The sequence below is a fragment of the Hylobates moloch genome, unplaced genomic scaffold (assembly GCF_009828535.3).
Source record: "Hylobates moloch isolate HMO894 unplaced genomic scaffold, HMol_V3 SCAFFOLD_17, whole genome shotgun sequence".
NCBI lineage: Eukaryota > Metazoa > Chordata > Mammalia > Primates > Hylobatidae > Hylobates > Hylobates moloch.
Window position 1 is genome coordinate 38387599 of NW_026652292.1, and position 20628 is coordinate 38408226.

Here is a 20628-nt window from a genome sequence, read left to right on the forward strand (position 1 = left end):
GAAGAGAAGTTGAATTGACGTTACAGTTCCACAGGCTATATGGAAAGCATGGCTGGGAGGCCTCAGAAAAATTACAATCATGGCAGAAGGCAAAGGGGAAACAAGCACATCTTACCACAGCAGAGCAAGAGAGAGAGAACCAAGAGGGAAGTGCTACACACTTTTAAACAACCATATCTCATGAGAACTCACTCACTATCATGGGAACAGCAAGGGGGAAATCCACCTCCATCATCCAATCACCTCCCACCAAGTCCCTCCCCCAACATTGGGAATTACAATTCAACATGAAATTTGGGTACAGAGCCAAACCATATCACAGAGTAACATATGTTCTTACTACAGTGGGGGCCATAGTAGTTCCTTGGGCCTTCTGGTACCAATGTCAAAGTAAATGCTGTACTCAACAGATTTCTAAAGATCTTAGTATTTCTCTGTCCTAGTACAACTATTCAAGTAAATGATCTTAGGTACCTTTAAATCTCTGCCTTGTCACATAATGTGGAAATTTCATCCTACTTATGGGTCCTGTGGTCACTAGGAAAGGTGGGAGCAGATGTTGAGAAGGGCAAGCATTGTCTTATTAGGCACATACCTCAGGTAAAGTCTCTGGAATGTCTTCAAACAAGATGAAGGCTTGTATTTTCTAGCAAAAATTAGTGCACACATTCTACGAGCCTAGAGGTTGCAAAAAATCTGAAGGTTCAAGATTTTGGTGCATCTATCCAGGTATTCCTACCTCAGGTTTCAACTTCTTCCTTATCAAAGCCCAGAATGCTGCATAGGAGCCTTGCATAGCCTGAGAATTCAGCCATCTTTGATATTCTGACACTCTTATGAGAAGTATTGTGTCTAGTGTTTAGCTCTGTCTTCCCTTGGCTGAAAGAGATGGAATTATCTTTAAATGCTGCAAAAGAGACCTCCAATTCTCACATTTTATTTTATATAAATAATTAATAGATCTGAGCCAGCCATTTCCTCTCTTTAATCTATCAGTTGCACTTAGCAGCACTGAAATGTTTCCAAAAGTCTTTATAGCTACTATTTCCTCAGTATATCTCAAAAGCCAGATACACCTATAGGTGAATGCTATTCTACCTGCATTCCACTCCAATTCACCACAGGTGAAAGCCTTAGTGATTGGATCACTGAAGATGCCAGGGTCTGGCAATTCTTCACCTGCCATTGAGGCTGGGGTATTAATTACTATACAGCTGTCAATGATCTTATCCCCTGATATGGTTTGGCTGTGTCCCCACCCAAATCTCATCTGGAATTAATAGCTCTTACAATTCTCACATGCTGTGGTGGAGGGTTGGGGGGGGGGGAGGGTGATGGCACGAACCAGTGGGAGGTAATTGCATCACGGGGGTGGGTTTTTCCTGTGCTGTTCTCCTGCACAAGCTGTCTCTTTGCCTGCTGTCATCCATGTAAGATGTGACTTGCTCTTCCTTGCATTCTTCCATGATTGCGAGGCCTCCCCAGCCATGTGGAACTGTGAGTCCATTAAACCTCTTTCCTGTATAATTACCCAGCCTCAGGTATGTCTTTATTAGCAGCATGAGAACAGACTAATACACCCCCAGAAGCCCATCCTTAGAGTAAGCTTCCTAGGACAAATTATGGTACACACTCTTTTAGTTTGGGTTCTCCAGATTGAGTTTCCTAGAAGCAGAGCCTGAGGTAAAGATTTGTGTGCAAGGATTTACTGATGGAGTACTTCCAGGAAAAACTGGAATGAGAAAAGCTGACAAGGGTAGGTGGGGAAAGCTAATCATGGATCCAGCCTCAGCTGGAATCTACCTTCAGCTTGATTCCACGGGGAACTCGAGCATGACTTTCACCATAGAGTTGGTCTTACTTTGAATCAAAGGGCCTGACTTCTGTATGCCAGTGTCAGTTAGTCATAGTGTGTTGTCCCTGGGCAATGGGGAAAACCTGCCAGGCAAATCATTTCCATTTAGCTGGAGGCAATTCTGAGAAAAAGGGGACAGCTATGAGCTCTTGCAACTAACATCTACAGCAGCCAGTGGATGAGCTCACCAGCCTCATAGTGAAATTTAGGACAGCAACAGATTCCACCACTTATCCTTATTTTTTTTCTCCCTTTAGTTAAGCTGAGATATGTGACTATTTCTAGCCTATGAAATGCACATATTTCCAATCTTTCTATTTCTTCTGCAATAATTAGGAATGTACAGGTTACAGTTTTATCTATGAGATGATGGAACCTCCATCATCATGGGTCCTTAAGTGACTATATGGAGCTCAGACCCATAGAAATCCCCGATGGACATGAAACATAAATGAGAGACAAAATCTTGTGTTAATGTTCTAAAGTTTGTAAATAAATTTACTATTACATTATAACTTAGCCTATAATGTCTAACACATGGTTTATCTATTAATTAGATTCAAGAAAGATTACCCTGGAACCACCTCTACTTTGCAGATGAGGAAACTGAGGCCCAAGGATATCCTGTGATTAGCCTGAGAATGAACTAACAGAAGAACCAAGATTCAAATTCAGGCTTCCTAAATCTTCCTTACACCAGATCATAGGCACCAGGATTCCTCCATTACAATTTTTTAACCACTATGTGGATGGCAGAAGGAGTTTCAGCATAATAAAAACTTATTAATTCACTTACTCAACAGATATATATCGAGCACTTACTATTTGTTAAATATAGTTGTAAGTGCTGGGGATATGGCCACCAATGAGACCAAGTCTCTAATCTCATGGAACATGCCTTTTAACGATGCTGAATCAGATCCCATTGATTGGTGTTTTCCAAAACGAGTGATAAACTTTACTTTTAACACACTGTAAAAGTGTTGTTTCATATAAAATAAATTACCATTGTTGTTTTAAAGCAAAATCTGATACACTTATACAGTTATATTCATGGATATGACTCAAACTCTCAAATCTATTTTAGATGCTGTCACACTTAAAAATTGTGTTTCTATTTACTTTTCATTTATGCTCTCATCCCCAGTGAGGGCAAATTTTAAAGAAGACCTTGATAAGTCATTGATATAAATTTAACCTAGAGCTTTACAGTATTTAATACATTTATCTGGTTTATGAATTTTTCTATCTCAATTAAATTTACTTAAAAATTTTTTACCATTACAGTTTATCAGTGGCTTTATTGGATATAACCTTGGCATTCAAGAGAATATATGTCACAAATTGACTGAAGGAAAAGATCTACCTGCTAAAGTCTCATTTAAAAATTACCCAGGCTGCTCTTATATATGTGGCTGGCACTTCTTCCACCTCATCATTATCATCATTCCCTTATCACTTCCATCAATAGGCAATTAACATTTACAGAACTCTAACTCAGCTACAAGCTGAGGAAAATTATATGAAAAGCAGATATAGTTACCGTTCTCATGGAGCTTACAGTCAAGTTATATAGATGGACATTAGTCATTTCCTAATGGAAAATGTAACTGGGGTGATCGTTTTGGTCATGATTTTGAATATAATCATCACCATTGTTAGGAGCAGCAGTAAATATGAGAGTTGTTAAACACCATCTCTCATTTTCTGCAGTCTAAATTGTACATCTTTTCCAGATTTTAGCATTTCTGAAATAAAGATGCACCTTCCAGTTTATGGCATCTGGATGTTAAGATGTTTTAGAAATCATTTAGCCAACTTACTTCATTTGACACGAGCAATGAATGAAAAATCTAAGTCTCACGCAGCCTTTATACTAGGATGAAATCATTTGTTCAATTTGTAGTTATGTTTTTTCTTTCTTAGTGGTATATAAGAGTACATTTTTAAACAATGGGATCTTAGAATATATACAGTAGATGGAGGCCACTGATATGTGCTCAGAATACATAGGTACACCTCACAGCCTCTGTTCTAAAAAAGACCTCAAACTTTAACTAAATTTAAAGCCTATGTTGTAGGCATCATTGAGTGACCTTAGCTTGGAGCTCCAAAATAGAAAATGGATAATAGCACTGTTTCATGGGCTAAACATCGGGATTATTTGCACTTACATTTTCAGCCCATGTTCACTTGCTAAAAGTGTTCATTCTCCATCTCCCTTCTGCCCAGTTTTCCTAACAGATTGTCTCTGTAACCAATAATGCTTTGAAACAGCAAATGCCACAGGCTGATTGACTTTATAATAGTATCATGGTAGTTTTGTATAATTAAGGGACACTGTTGGATTTTAAAAACCAAATTGGGGATGAGGGAAAGAAAGGACACTAGGTGAAAATATTGCTATGAGAACATGAATCAATTTGGTCAGAAGCACATTTAGCCAAATATTTGATAATACCACATTCAGGAAGAACAGGTGAAGGCTTGATTCAGACTGGAAATGATACTGATCAAGAGGGGAAGAGTGTTTAGCCTGGTGGACAAGACAATTTTACTTGTCAGATGTGAAGATGAGGAAAAAAAATCTGTGTGTGTGTGTGCGTGTGTGTGTGTGTGTGTGTGTGAAGAGAGGGAGCATGTTTGAATGTTACATCTCAAGACTTTAAATTAGCTTTTATTACATGATAGATCTTCCATGTAGTTTTTATTTAGTGTGTGAATGTTTAGAAAAGTCTGTGACATCCTTCTGAAATCCAGATTACACCTTACTGTTTACCAGTCTAGAAAGGATACCTGGTAATAGTTGCAAGCACAGCTAAGTTTTAGGGTCAGAGAAATCCTAAATGATTTCATTTTCTTACTTTCATGGAAGGTTTTACCCTATTACTTCATTATATCTTTTTAAAATCCTTTTGAATTCACATTATGAGAAAGCTTAATAGCTAAAACTAGACAGTAATAAGGTACTTCTGGCATATCAACAACCTTGAATCCAAGCCAAAATGGAATTTTCTATTGCTGTCTTTAACATTTGAATAATGTTTGAGAATATGTTCATGTATTTCTGTTAGGTCAATGTGGTGGTCTTCTGAACACACAGTTCCTGGTTAGTAAGGTTTGTCTAACCCACCCACATTTGTTTAAAAAGTGCTAATTTAATGAATTTGATAAGCAATTGATTTCTGGGTATCTTCCTATTTTGTCACAATTTAGGAAGCTCGAATGTATTTCTTAGCTTTTCAGAGGAGATTCTCCTTATGAAATAAACATCTTTCTTTGAGATAAAAACAAAACAAAACCGATAGGTTATTAAAAGGAAGTAAAAAGTATTTGGTGTTTAAGAAGTTCACTACTGTAAAAGAGAAACATTGTGATGTTAGCAATGCTTGCTCTGAGACTGAAAATGGTTCCTGAACTAGCATCACACTCTTCAACACAAATAAACAAAAATATAATGCAAACATATTAAGCCCAAATTCTTAAGGTCCAATCTGCCATTTCTCTAAGGCAAAGAAAAATTTCAATGGAAAAGGGCAGCAGAACTACTGGAAGAACATGGTAAAGGCTCAATTATTTTTCTTAATAAGATGTTATGTAACCTAATACATCTAAAGTGTTTCAAGTTGTAATCAATATAAAAATTAGATATTATAAATAAAAATATATACACATACACATATTTAGTAATTCTTTTTTAAATTAAGTTTAGGCACAAAGTTGTACAGCCAATCTCTAAATGGATTAAAAATGTAAACATAAAACCTGAAATTGTAAAACTCTTGAAAGAAAACATAGGGGTAAAGTTTTATCACATTGGCCTTGGCAATGATTTCTTGAATATGACACCAAAAGTGCAGAAAACCATAGCAAAAATAGACAAGAGGGGCTACATGAAACTATAAAGCCTCTGCATTACAAAGCAAACAGTCAATATGTGAAAAGGCAATCTACAGGAGAAAATATTCCCAGCACTTTGGGAGGCTGGGGGGTGGCGGGGGGGCGCAAATCACGAGGTCAGGAGTTCGAGACCAGCCTGGCCAACATGGTGAAACACTGTCTCTACTACAAATACAAAACATTAGCTGGGCATGGTGGCAGGCAGCTGTAATCCCAGCTGCTCAGGAGGCTGAGGCAGGAGAATCACTTGAACCTGGGAGGCGGAGGTTGCAGTGAGCCGAGATTGTGCCACTGCACTCTAGCCCAGGCGACAGTGTGAGACTCCATCTAAAAAAAAAAAAAAAAAGCTGCATATTGTATTAGGAGTTAGGAGTTAGTATCCAAAATATATAAGGAACTACTATATCTCAGTAGCAAAATATAAATAATCTGATTTTAAAATGGTCAAAACAAGTAAATAGACATTTCTTTGAAGGAGATGTCAGGTGTATGAAAAGATGTTCAACATCACTAATCATCAGAGAAAAGTAAATCACAACCACAATAAGATATCACCTCACACGTGTTAGGCTGGCAATGATCTAAAAACAAAAGATAACAAGTATTGACAAGGACATGGAAAAATTGGAATTCTTGTGTTCTATTGGCAGGAATGTAAATTGATAAAGTCATTATGGAAACAATATAACGATTTTTTAAAAAACTAAAAATGCACTGTGGTCAGTGCTGCCACAGGGAGAGAAGCATGCATTCTCCTGAGCCTGAGAGCTGCCTGCCTGAGACTGCTTATAGCAACCCCACCTCCACCAGCAGCACCGCCTCAGTGCTCTAGCATGCATCCTGAGTTCAGGCTCTCCCTGCACACTGCAGCTGCTGCTACTGATGCTGCCACTAAGGGCTGAAACACTTAATGCCCTGAGCCTGAGGACTTCCTGCCTGCCTGGGGCAGTTGATAGCAACCCTACTTCCATCAGCAGTAGGGCCACTTTTCCCCTGTGTTAGCACAGGCCCTGAAGACAGGCTGTACTCTAAAGGAATACCTGAGACTGGGTAATTTCTAAAGAAACAAAGTTTATTTGGCTCATGGTTCTGCAGGCTTAACAAGAAGCATGGTGCTTACATCTGCATCTGGTAAGAGCTTCAGACTGCTTCCAGGGGAGCAGGCAAAATAAGAGGGACAAAGAAAAGAGAGGAGGAAGCACCAGGCTCCTTTCAACAACCAGTTCTTGCAGGAACTCAATGTAAGAATTTACACACTCTCTCAAGAATGGCACCAAGCCCTTTATGAGGAGTTTGACCCTATGACCCAAACATCTCCCAGTAGGCCCCACCTCCAACATCGGGATGAAATTTCAACAGGCGCTTTTGGGGGGCAAATATCCAAGCCATAGCACTGGCTCTTCTCAAATATCACCAGGGATCACCCTGCCCCGCCTACTACAGCTTGCACTTGTGTGGATCACTGGGAGGTCTGACGCCAGGCATGCCAAGCCTGACACTACCTCTCCCCTCCCCAGGCCTGAGCACACTGCTTGTGAAACTGGGGATCACTCTGCTTAGTCTACTGCCTCTGGCATTTGTGCACTCCTCTGAAAGACCTGAAGATCTGTCAATCCAGCCTGCTTCCAACAGCACCACAGGAACTCCCTGCACATGCCACCTAGGTGCCTGAAGCCTGGCTCACCTAGCCCATTTTGGCCACTGTTAACATTAAGCAGTGCTACCTGGGAGCCCAAGGATTGTCCTGCCACCACTATTCCCATTGTCTCTACCACACGCACTGCCAGGGCTCTGAGGAGCTGCTCACTCATCTGGTCAACCACTGCCATTACTGGCACGTGAGCAAGCCATGTAGGGGACCATGAATCAGCCCACCTGGACCTGCTATCATGGATGCCCACATATGCTGCTTGGGTGTCCAAGGACAAGAACACTTAGCCCATCTACCACTGTCACCACCAGGGCCCAGGACTGGCTGATGAGGCATCCCTGTCTATGCCAAAGCCTCATCTCAGCCTTCACTAACAACTATAGTCCAGCCACTGAGGAAATCAGGCACCATTGATGCTGTTCGCAGCTGAAGAAATCATATGGAGCCTACACTATTGCATGCACCCAGAATCAAAGTGAAAGTATCCTTCTCAACCATTGCCATAGACACATCTTCAGGAAAAAGTCTTCCCCTACAAAAGTCAGTCTAAAAATTGGAAGAGGCAACTGTTACACCGGATGTACAGATACCAATGTAAGGACCCCAGAAACACAAAGCAAGGACAGCTCCATAGGATCACAATAATTATTCAACAACAGATTCCAATTGGAAAAAAAAGTTATAAAATGCTGGAAAATTTTTGAAATAATGATAGTGAAGTTCAGTAAGATAGAAGACAACAAAGATAAGCAATACAAAGAAATTAGAAAAGTAATTCAGGATATGAATGAGAAATTCACCAAAATGATGGGATACAATGAAAAGGAACCAAATATAAATCCTGGAACTGAAGAATTCAATATGTAAAGTAAAAATATATTTGAGGGCTTCCACGATAGACTAGATCAAGCAGAAGAAAGAATTTCATAACTTGAAGTCTTTTGAAACAAGCCAGGCAGACAAAGAAAAAAGAAAAAAGAAAAAAAAAAAGAACAAATTCTACATGACATATAAGACACCAGAAAGCAATCAAATATTTGAATTTTGGGTGTTCTAGTAAATGAAGAGAAGGCCAACAACATAGAAAACTTATTTAACAAAATAATAGCTGAAGTCTTCCCAAGTCAAGTGAGATTTATACATCTAAATACAGGAAGCTCAGAGATCCCCAAATAGATACAACCCAAAAAGATCTTCTTGGCATATCATGGTCAAACTATCAAAAATCAAAGACAGAGAATTCTGAAAACAGAATGAGGATAACATTTAGTCACATATAAGAAAACTCCCATCAGACTAAGAACAGATTTCTCAGCAGAAACTTTACAGGCTAGAAGAGAGTGGGATAATGTATTCAAAGTACTGAAAAACAAACAAACAAACCAACCAGAAGGCAAGAATTCTATAGCCAGCAAAGTTATTCTATATAAGTCGAGAGAAATAAAGTATTTCCCAGATAAGCAAAAACTGAAGGAAGTCATCACTATCACTAGACTAACCCTACAAAAAATACTTAAGGCAGCCCTAAACCTGGAAGTGAAAGGGTAATATTTTCCACCATGAAAACACACAAAGAATAAAACTCATTGGTAAAGCAAACACACAAATGAGGAAGAGAAAGGACTCAAATGTTATGACAATAGAAAACCACCAAACTGCAATGATAACAATAAAAGAGAGAGAGAAAAAAAAAAACCCAAAGGATATAAAAAAATTTCAGAAAACAATTAACAATATGACAGGAACTAATCCTCACATATAAATAACAACCTTGAATGTAAATAGGTTAAATTTTTCAGTTAAAATATAGCATGTCTAAATGGATTTTAAAAAATTATTCACCTGTACGCTGCTTAAGAGAAACTCACTTCACCTGTAAAGACACATATAGATTGAAAATTAAGGAATAGAAAAAGATATTCCATGCAATGGATACCAAACATGAGCAGGAGTTGTTATATTTATGTCAGGTACAACAGAGTCTAAGTCAACAAACAGTGAAAGGAGACAAAGAGGGTTGTTATATAATGATAAAGTAATCTAAATAATCTAGCAAGAGGATAGAACAATTCTAAATATATATGCGCCTGTAACTGGAGAACCCAAATATACAAAGCAAATATTACTAGATTTAAAGAGAGAGAGATTAAACTGTAATACAACAATAGTTGAGGGCTTCAACACCCCACTCTCAGCACTAGATAGATAATTTAGACAGAAAACCAAAGAAACGTTGGATTAAAACTGGACTTTAGACCAAAAGACATTAACAGACATCTACAAAACACTTTATCCAACAGCTACAGAATATACATTCTTTTCATTAGCACGTGAAACATTCTGCAAGCTAGACTACCACATTTTAGCTACAAAACAAGTTTCAAATTTGTAAAACATTGAAATTATATGTCCCAATGTTTAGCTCCCACTTATAAATGAAAATAAGCAGTATTTGGTTAGACACTGGGGACTAACTAGAGGGAGGAAATTGGGAGGAAGCAAGGGCTGAAAAACTACCTATTGGGTACTATGCTCACTGTTTGGGTGATGGAATAATTTGTACCCCAAACTTCAATGTCATGTAATATACCCACGTAACAAATCTTCACATGTATCCCCTGAATTTAAAATAAAAGTTGAAATTATTAAAAAAGAAAGAAGCAAATAAATTGAAATGTTTATTCCAGACCCATTTTTGGTGATAACTGAAGAATTATGAATAATTTGAAAGATTAGAAGAAAGTTGTCCATACTTCTTTTCTTATAAAATGTTGTTCTCTAAAAACTTATGCAAGTGAGCATGGCAATAACCTCAACCAAATTAAACAAAAATCATGTTTGGACTTAAAGTGAGTATCTGTAGGGTCCTGATTATTCATTGGGAATAAAAAGAATTGTTTCTCTTGAAAAACAGTTAAAGTCATGTCAAGTACCTTCTCAGACCACAATGGAATAAAAGTAGAAATTATTACCAAAGGGAAATATAGAAACTATACAAAAGCATTAAAATTAAATGTGCTCTGAATGACCAATGGGTTAATGAAGAAGTTGATGAAAATTTTAAAAATTTACTTGAAACAAATGAAAATGAAAGCACAATATAACAAAATTTGTGGGATACCACAGCAGAAACAATGCAAAGAGGAAGGTTTATAGCAATAAACACCTACATTAAAAAGTAGAAAGATTTCAAATGTACACCTCGAGGAACTAGAAAAGCAAGAACTAATCAAACTCAAAATTAGCAGCAGAAAAGAAACGATAAAAATCAGAGTAGAACTGAATGAAATAGCATATAGAGAAACAATACAAAGGATCAGTGAAACAAAAAGTCGCTATTTTAAAAAAGATACGCAAAATTGATAAACCACTGGCTAGATTAATCACAAAAAGGCAACCCAAATAAAATCGGAAACGAAAAAGGCGACATTACAACTAATACTACAGAAATTCAAGAGATCATTATAGATTATTGTGAACAACTATATGCCAACAAACTGGAAAACCCAGGGGAAATAAATAAATTTCTGGCCACATACAACCTACCTAGATTGAGTCTTAAACAGAAATCCTGAACAGATTAGTAATGAGTAACGGGATTCAGTCAGGAATAAAAAGTCTCCCAGCAAACAAAGTCCAGGACTTGACGACTTTAGTGTCAAATTCTATCAAACTTTCAAAGAAGAATAAACATCAATTCTCATCAAACTATTCCCAAAAAAATGAAGAGTAAGGAATTCTCCCTAACTTCTTCTATGAGCCCAACATTACCCTGATACCAAAAGCTGACAAAAAATGCAACAACAACAAAGAAAACTAGGGTCAATATTCCTGATGATCATGGACTCAAAATTCTCAACAAAATACTAGCAAACTGTATCCAACAGCATATCAAAAAAAATACCCTCTGACCAAGTGGTGTATATCCTAGAGATGCAAGGATGACTCAAAATGTGAAAATCAATAAACATGATACATCACATCAACAGAATGAAGGATAAAACCATATGATTATCTCAACAGACACAGACAAAGCATTTGATAAAATTCAACATTCCTTCATGATAAATCTCTCATCAAACTAGGCATAGAAAAAATGTACCTCAACACAGTAAAGGCCAAATATGACCAACACAGAGCTAACATTATACTGAATGAAGAAAAACTGAAAGTCTTTTCTCTAAGAACTGGAACAAGACAAAGATTCCACTTTTAACATGTCTATTCAACATCGTACTGGAAGTTCTAGCCTGAGTAATTAGGTAAGAGAAAGAGGTAAAAGGAATCTAAATTAAGTAAGTCAAATTATCTCTCTTTGCAGATGATAAGTTTTTTTTCTTTTTTGAGATGGAGTCTCGCTCTTTCACCCAGGCTGGAGTGCAGTGGCACGATATAGGCTCACTGCAAGCTCCGCCTCCCGGGTTCACGTCATTCTCCTGACTCAGCCTCCCGAGTAGCTGGAACTACAGGCATGTGCCACCACACCCAGCTAATTTTTTGTATTTTTAGTAGAGACAGGGTTTCACTGTGTTAGCCAGGATGGCCTCGATCTCCTGACCTTGTGATCCACCCGTCTCGGCCTCCCAAAGGGCTGGGATTACAGGCGTGAGCCACCACGCCTGGCATGATAAGATCTTATATTTAAAGAATCCAAGAGTCCACCAAAAGCCTCTTAGAGCTGGTAAGTAAATTCAGTAAAGTTGCTGGCTACAAAATCAACATACAACAATGAGTAGTGTTTCTATACACCAAAAATGAACTAGCTGAAAAGAAAATCGAGAAAGCAGTTCCATTTATAATAGCTACAAAAAAAACCCCAAAATAACTAGGAATAAATTTAACCAGGAGGTAAAAGAGCTGTACAAGAAAACTACAAAACACTGAAGAAAGAAATTGAAGAGGACACAAACAAGTGGAATAACATTCTGGGCTCAGGGAGCAGAATTAAAATTATTAAAATTACCATGCAACTCAAAGCAATCTACAGATTTAATGTAATATCTATCAAAATACTGATGTCATTCTTCACAGGAATGAAAAAAAAAAAACCTCCTAAAATTTGTATGGAATCAAAAAGAGCTCAAATAACCAAAGCAATCCAGAGCAAAAAGAACAAAACTGGAGGCATTACACAACCTGACTTCAAAATATATTACAAGGCTGTTATAACCAAAAAGCATGGAATTGGCATGAAAACAGACACATAGACCAATGGAACAGAACAGAGAACCCAGAAATATATCCACATATTTACAGCCAACTGACATTAGATAAAGTCACCAAGAACATACATTTAGGAAAGAACAACATCTTCAATAAATGATGCTGGTAAAACTGGATATCCACATGCAGATGAGTGAACCTAGACTCTTATCTCTCACCATATACAAAAATCAACTCAAGATGGATTAAAGTCTTAAATGTAAGCCCCCAATCTATGCTAGATAAAAACATAGGGAAACACTTCAGGACATTGTTCTATGCAAATACTTTATGGCTAAGAATTCAAAAACATAGGCAACAAAACCAAAAATAGACAAATGTGACTCTATTAAACCAATAATTTTTGGTTTGTGAAACTGGGGATCACTCTGCTTAGTCTACTGCCTCTGGCCATAAAGCCATAAAGTATTTGTTTCCTTCTGCACAGCACAGGAAACAACCCGCACAGCAAAGAGACAAGCTGTTGAATGGGAGAAAATATTTCCAAGCTATTTATTCAACAAAGGAAGCATACCCAGAATATACACAGAACTCAAACAACTCAACAGTAAAAAAGCAAAATTTTTTAATCATTAAAAATTTGGCAAAGGACACAAATAGACATTCCTCAAAAGAAGACATGCAAATGGCTCACAGGTACATGAAAAGTGCTCAACATCCCCAATCATCAGGAAAATGCAAATTAAAACAACAATGAGATATTATCTTACCTTAGATGGAGTGATTATCATCAAAAGGACAAAAAAAAAAAAAAAAAAAAACCCGCTGCTGATGAAGATGCAGAGAAAGGGGAATTCTTATACACTGTTGGTAAAAAATGTAAATTAGTATAGCAGTATGGAAGACAGTATAGCAGTATGGAAGAGTCCAGAAGGCCGGACTCTTCTCTGACCACCCCTGATCGAATTTCTCTCAGCATCTGCATCGTTCCACCATCGATGGCCTACCAGCATCTGTCAGTGTATTCTTCTGCTGGTGTACTCCTCTCCACATCCAGTCACTTGTGTGTGTGTGTGCCCTCTAGGGTCTCGGGGTTTTGATGGGCACAGGATGGGGGGCATGGTAGGCAACTTTTGGGGTGTGAAAAACAGGAGTGACTGTTCTCACTTAGGTCCGTGGGCACAGGCCCAATGGTGGAGCCCTTGCCAGGGACACTGCCCTTCTCTACCCAGCACTTCCCTGCCCCCTTCCCATATCAAAACCAGAAAAAGTTAACCAAAGCCACTATTCTTTTTAGGAAGCAGGGAAGAAAAAAAGGTAAAGAGAATATGCACCTGTTAGAGAATAACTATGCTACTTTTCGAAACAATTTCCTGAATGTGTTTATAATACAGGAGCTTAAGTGTTGTGCTGCAGATTTCTGAAAGTTTCACAATATAAAGATTTTGTTTGGGACATAGAACCTAGGTGATAATCATGTTGTTTTATTTCCACTTGATAACCTTCCTAGTAAAATGTGCTCACCTTTTTATTTATTCCAACCATAGGTCTCTCTTTTTTGTATTTTAGACTTTAGGGAGAAGGGAAAAGAAAATATTCCTTGTGGGAAAAAGAAACATAACCAAAGCTTCAGCTCTGAGTCCATTACATTGCAATACTGTTTCCCAAAACACTGTAAGGGCCCAGAAGTCCTATATTTTACTTCATCTTCTATGTATATTACAGGATCTGCCAATAATAAGCACTCAGCTCAAATGGAGTCTGTCTGTAAACTAGATTCATATTTTAAACAAAAAATGAAAATAAAAACTGGGAATAAATAGACATGTACCTCTTAAAATAATTCAGTAGCTGAGCATAGAACTTAGAATTATGAATTACACAAAGATTAACATAAAATTAAATTATGTATGTTTGCATTTTATATACAGGACACATATGAAAACATATGTAACTATATGTAAACTTCTGATACGGAAATATGTGTAACCATATGGAAACATGTGAAAACCAATGTTAGTATCTGGAATTTTCAGGCAGGTTCTAGCTTATTTGACATTGCCCAGCCAGTAGTAATCAACACTGAGCATCCCCACAAATTGCCAGGGTTATATTCCCCATTTGAAGTCAAGAATAGCTGCCAAGTTATTTTCTTGTCTCATATTTCGAAAAGAGACCAGACCAGCTGCACAGGAGTGTTGGGTGTCTGCATGGTTCCTCTCTTGAGTGATGCTTCATTTACTTATGTTTGTTCCTGTTTTTATACAATTATCAGTAATTTTCCTTGGCTCTTCTAATTGTCTACACTTTCCTGGCTCTTCTATTCAAATTGTTTCATGCTCTTTTTCAGTTGTATTTAGTATTAGCTGCACTGGCTTGTACAATTGGTCAAAGGTGAGTAAAGAGTTCATAAAGCAAACAGCAGACACACTTCCTAATTATACTCTTGCCGTTATGAACAATGTAAAATATTCTATGTAATAAGTTCTCAGATGATATATTCCAAATTTTCTTTTTAATTTGTGTTCTTTTCATATCAACAACAGAGTGTTCTTCAAGGGAATTGTTTACTTTACTTCTTCTTTTCCTATATTAGATTATATTTATGCCTGCAGGAAATACCTCTTCCTTTTCACTATGAGTGCTGTCATGCGTGTTGTAAGTTATCAATACATAAAAGATGTAGAGTTCTTTTTATTTTTAGCTATTTGAATTGTAGATTAGGGTAAATTTACTATTGTGTTAATTTGAAGAAAAGCCATTATTAATCATGCAAGGATTTAGAAACTAATCAACTGAGGTATATACTTACTGGACTCCATCCCATCCACATATTCATGATCTCCTCCCGTTTTCCTTAGAGCCTAAGATTCTTTCTATACTAAGAGAAGTTACAACTTTCACCAAACCATTTCTACCAAATTCAAATGCCAGTTGACACATGGGTCACAGCCCTTTGATAACAACACCAGTTTCAAAAAAAGACCCAAGAGCCGGATGCGGTGGCTCATGCCTCTAATCCCAGCACTTTGGGAGGCCGAGGTGGGCAGATCACAAGGTCAGGAGATCGAGACCATCCTGGCTAACACGGTGAAACCCTGTCTCTACTAAAAATACAAAAAATTAGCCGGGCGTAGTGGCGGGCACCTGTAGTCCCAGCTACTTGGGAGGCTGAGGCAGGAGAATGGGGTGAACCCAGGAGACGGAGCTTGCAGTGAGCCGATATCGCACCACTGCGCTACAGCCTGGGTGACAGAGCAACTCCGTCTAAAAAAAAAAAAAAAAACAGACCCAAGAGTCCATCGCTGATCATGCAGACATGTAAATAGAGAACTGCTACGATTTATTTTTGAAAGGCTTATTTTTGAAACAAGGAGAGACTGTAAACCATATTAGATGTGTTGGATTAAACATTTTTTCAAGTTGCATATAAAATTGACCATGCTTGGCAATTAAGGTACATATGTTTTATGTATTGAAGACAGGTCTTCTTTGGCATCATACTAAAAAGTTATCTTCTCTGTAAGCTATAAATTCTATTTACAAGTAGGGAAATAAACTATTCTCACTTATCTGGGCTCTAGCACTTTGGGAGGCTGAGGCGGGCGGATCACCTAAGGTCAGGAGTTCGAGACCAGCCTGACCAACATGGAGAAATTCCATCTCTACTAAAAATACAAAATTAGCTGGGTGTGGTGACACATGCCTGTAGTCCCAGTTACTCAGAAGGCTGAGGCAGGAGGATTGCTTGAACCTGGGAGGTGGAGGTTCGGTGAGCCAAGATTGTGCCATTGCATTACAGCCTGGACAACAAGAGCGAAACTCCATCTTAAACAACAACAACAACCACAACAACAACCAGAAACAAAATAAATCTTCAAGAAGCGTTTGAGGAATGAATGAGTTAGCCAGAAGGGAATCTGTGTGTAACCTGAACTTTTTTCTTACAGAAGAAAAGGAAGCCAAACATATATGAAGTGGCCTTTTGGAATTAATAAAACTGTATGCATAGCTGCTGATATAGTAAAAGTGTTCTAAAATCAGCAAGCTCACATGCAGAACTTTGATTGCTATGTGTTTTAAAGTCAAAATTATACATTCTCCTTTTAAATGGTGAAAAGCCACTGTGAATATAAGGTATTGTATAGATAGGTTATAAATATCTTTATGAGTCAATCCTATCTATAGAAATATAAATATCTATTTGGCTATTTATGCAAATAAAAAAAGTAATTTTAGTTTATGGAGCATCCAACTAACATGGGCCAAACTGCCAAAGTTTTAATTTCATGGTTAAGTTGCATCAACATGAAGAGCTATGAATATGTTAGCAGCTAGACATGTGCAACGTAGAAGGTATTAGGAAATTTGTCCAAGTATCCCATGAATTTCTGGATCATACTTTCAACCACCAGCGCCTCACCTCAAGGTGAAAAGAAGCAAGAAAAATGTTATGTTTTATCGCTACCAGGGCCTTAGTTCTAAATGCCAGCAGAGAGCTCTGGAAAATTACATTAATTTTTGTAAAGAAATGCTTTATGAGTCTTGATTGGCTTCAAATGCTGAGAGCGAAAGTAGCAGACAGTCCTGCTTAGTTTTTGAAACTCTAAGCAAAGTCTCTGATGTATTGAAATTTCTTAAATAAGCAGAAAAGAGTTCAAGAGCCTAAGAGAGGCCGGGCGCGGTGGCTCACTCCTGTAATCCCAGCACTGTGGGAGGCCAAGGAGGGCGGATCATGAGGTCAGGAGATTGAGACCATCCTGGCTAACACGGTGAAACCCCGTCTTTACTAAAAAGTACAAAAAATTAGCCTGGCGTGGTGGTGGGCACGTGTAGTCCCAGCTACTCGGGAGGCTGAGGCAGGAGAATGGCATGAACCCAGGAGGCGGAGACTGTAGTGAGCCGAGATCATGCCACTGCACTTCAGCCTGGGTGACAGAGCAAGATTCTGTGGGAAAAAAAAAAATCAAAAAGCCTAAAAGAGTTGTCTGAATGCTTGGGTGGTGTGGAAGTATGTATCCAAAATGAGAATAACATTCATTTGGTCTGTCTCTAATGAATATGAGAAGAAGGTATCTCAGTATTGGAGAAAAGGGAGTACAAATGACACATCACACTTTTTAATTCTCTATTTTTGGCTTGACCTGTAACTCAACCTACTTGATGACTAGTTAATTGTTTTTAATCCAAAATAATCGTAGCTCATTCCTTCTGGATACAGAAAGAGGAAAGAAATACCTAAAGGTACACAAGACGCCAACACTAAGTAGAAACAATTGCCTTCTGCAATACATAAAATGTTATATAAGAAGAATAATCACCTTGTAAACAAACAATATCTGCTCAGTATAAAAAGGTATTCTCATTCCCTGCTGCAAAGGACACTGTAAATCTATAAAACTTCTAGAAGATAACATAGGAGAAAATCTAGGTGGCTTGGGTTTGGTGATAACTTTTTAGATTTAATATTAAAAGCCAATCCATAAAAAAATTGACAAGTAGGATTTTATTAAAATTAAAGACTTCTGCCCTGCAGAGGATACTGTTATGAACATGAAAAGACAAACAATAGGTTGGAAGAAAATACCTTCAGAAGATATTTAATAAAGGACTATTATCCAAAATGTGCCAGGGATTCTTAAAACTCAATAATAGGCCGGGCGCGGTGGCTCACGCTTGTAATCCCAGCACTTTGGGAGGCCGAGGCGGGCGGATCACGAGGTCAGGAGATCGAGACCGCGGTGAAACCTCGTCTCTACTAAAAAATACAAAAAAATTAGCCGGACGTGGTGGCGGGCGCCTGTAGTCCCAGCTACTTGGAGAGGCTGAGGCAGGAGAATGGCGTGAGCCTGGGAGGCGGAGCTTGCAGTGAGCCGAGATTGCACCACTGCACTCCAGCCTGGGCGACAGAGCAAGACTCTGTCTCAAGAAAAAAAAAACTCAATAATAAAGCAAATAATCTAATTACAAAATGGATAAAGGATCCGAATAGACACCTTATCGAAGAAGATATATAGATAGCAAAGAAGAATATGAAAATATGCTCAACTTCATATGTCATTAGGGAATTGCAAATTACATTGACAATGAGATACCACTAAATATCAGTTAGAATGGCTAAAATTCCAAACATTGGCAACATCAAATACTGATGAGTAATGCGGAGCACAGGAACACTTATGTATTGCTAGTTGGAAGGCAACATGGTATAATTGCTTGAGAAACAATTTGGGAGTTTCTGAAAAGCTCACAGCTTACCATATAATCCAGCAATCATGCTCCTTGGCATTTATCCAAATGAATTGAAAAACATACCTACACAAAAACCTGCACACAAATGTTGATAGCAGCTTTATATATCAATACCAAAAATTAGGTGCAACCAAGACGTCCTTCAATAAGTGAATGCATAAACAATCTGTAGTACATCCAGACAATGGTGTATTATTCAGAGAAAAGGAACTGATCTATCAAGCCATGAAAAGACACATAGGAACTTTAACTGCATATTGCTAAGTGAAAAAAGCCAGTCTGAGCAAGCTACATACAACATTATTCCAACAATATTACCTTATGAAAAGGGCAAAACAATAGAGGCAGTGAATGATCGGTGCTGGCTGAGGGCCTCGGGGTAAGGAAGGAGGGATGAATACATTGAACAAAGGGCACTTAGAACAGTTAAACTATTATATACGATATTATAATGATTTGTAGAACATTACTCATTTGCCAGAACCCAAAGAACTACATAAGACAGAGTGAAACATGATACGATGGACATTAGTTAACATTAAAGTATTCACATTGGCTCATCAATTGTAAAAAATGTACCACACTAATAATGCAAGATGCTAATAATAGAAAAAACTATTGGAAGATGGCGGAGGAAGAAGAGTGGCATATGGGAACTCTGTATTTTACACTCATTTTTCTGGAAGCCTAAAATGGCTGTAAAAAATAAAGTCTATTTAAAAATTATATTTAAAAAATATATGTTGCACCAGCCCCTACAATGAAGGTATCAGCTTCACTATCATATTTATCACTTGCTTAGCACTAAAACCATATACTGCTGAGGAAAGAGAGGGAAAGATAATCAGACAGACCTGTTTTTCAATTCCAGCTATGCTGCTTACTGTTCAGGTGATACTGGGAAAATTATATGACTTATCTGAGCCAATGTTTCTTCATGTGAAAAATAAACACTGTATACATGTATAACTTATAGAATTATTATAGATATTATATAGGATAATATTTAAGTACCTAGTAGAGAACACAACACATTATTACTCCATAAACATTAGCTCTCTTTGTTGTTGTTGTTGTTGCTGTTGTTGTTGTTGTTGTTGTTTGAGATGGAGTCTTGCTCTGCTGCCCAGGCTGGAGTGCACTGGCTCAATTTCGGCTCACTGCAACCTCCGCCTCCTGGGTTCAAGTGATTCTCCTGCCTCAGCCTCCTGAGTAGCTGGGATTATAGGCACCCATCACCACACCCAGCTAAATTTTTTTGTATTTTTAGTAGTGATAGGGTTTCACCATGTTGGCGAGGCTGATCTTGAGCTCCGAACCTCAGGCAATTGGCCCACCTTGGCCTCCCGAAGTGTTTAGATTACAGGCTTGACCACCATGCCTGGCCAACATGAACGCTTTTATCTAGGTTAAATTGTTTCAGGACCTGTCCTAAGATTTTATGTCCTACAGAAGGTTGCTTTGACAATTTTTCAAAGTTGACAAAGGCAAAAAAAGCACTTAATTAATTTAAAATGTTATATTTTTTGGAATAAATGAAATTAAAAGAACCTTCATTTTCAAAGAAACAGAAATTGACAATTTCAGGGTGGAGAGTATGGTGACTCTTACAGCCAGCAGGAGAAAGTGGTAAGAAAAGGAGGGTTATTAAACCAGCACCTCTGAACACAAACAGTGAAGCTGGTAGGCAAGGGAGAGAATAGAATCTCAGCTAGTTCTTCACATAGAAACAAGCAACAGAATAAGAAGTTAAATCTATAAATGCTATCTTCCTTTATATAAAGCCTCAGGAGACTTATACTTCGTC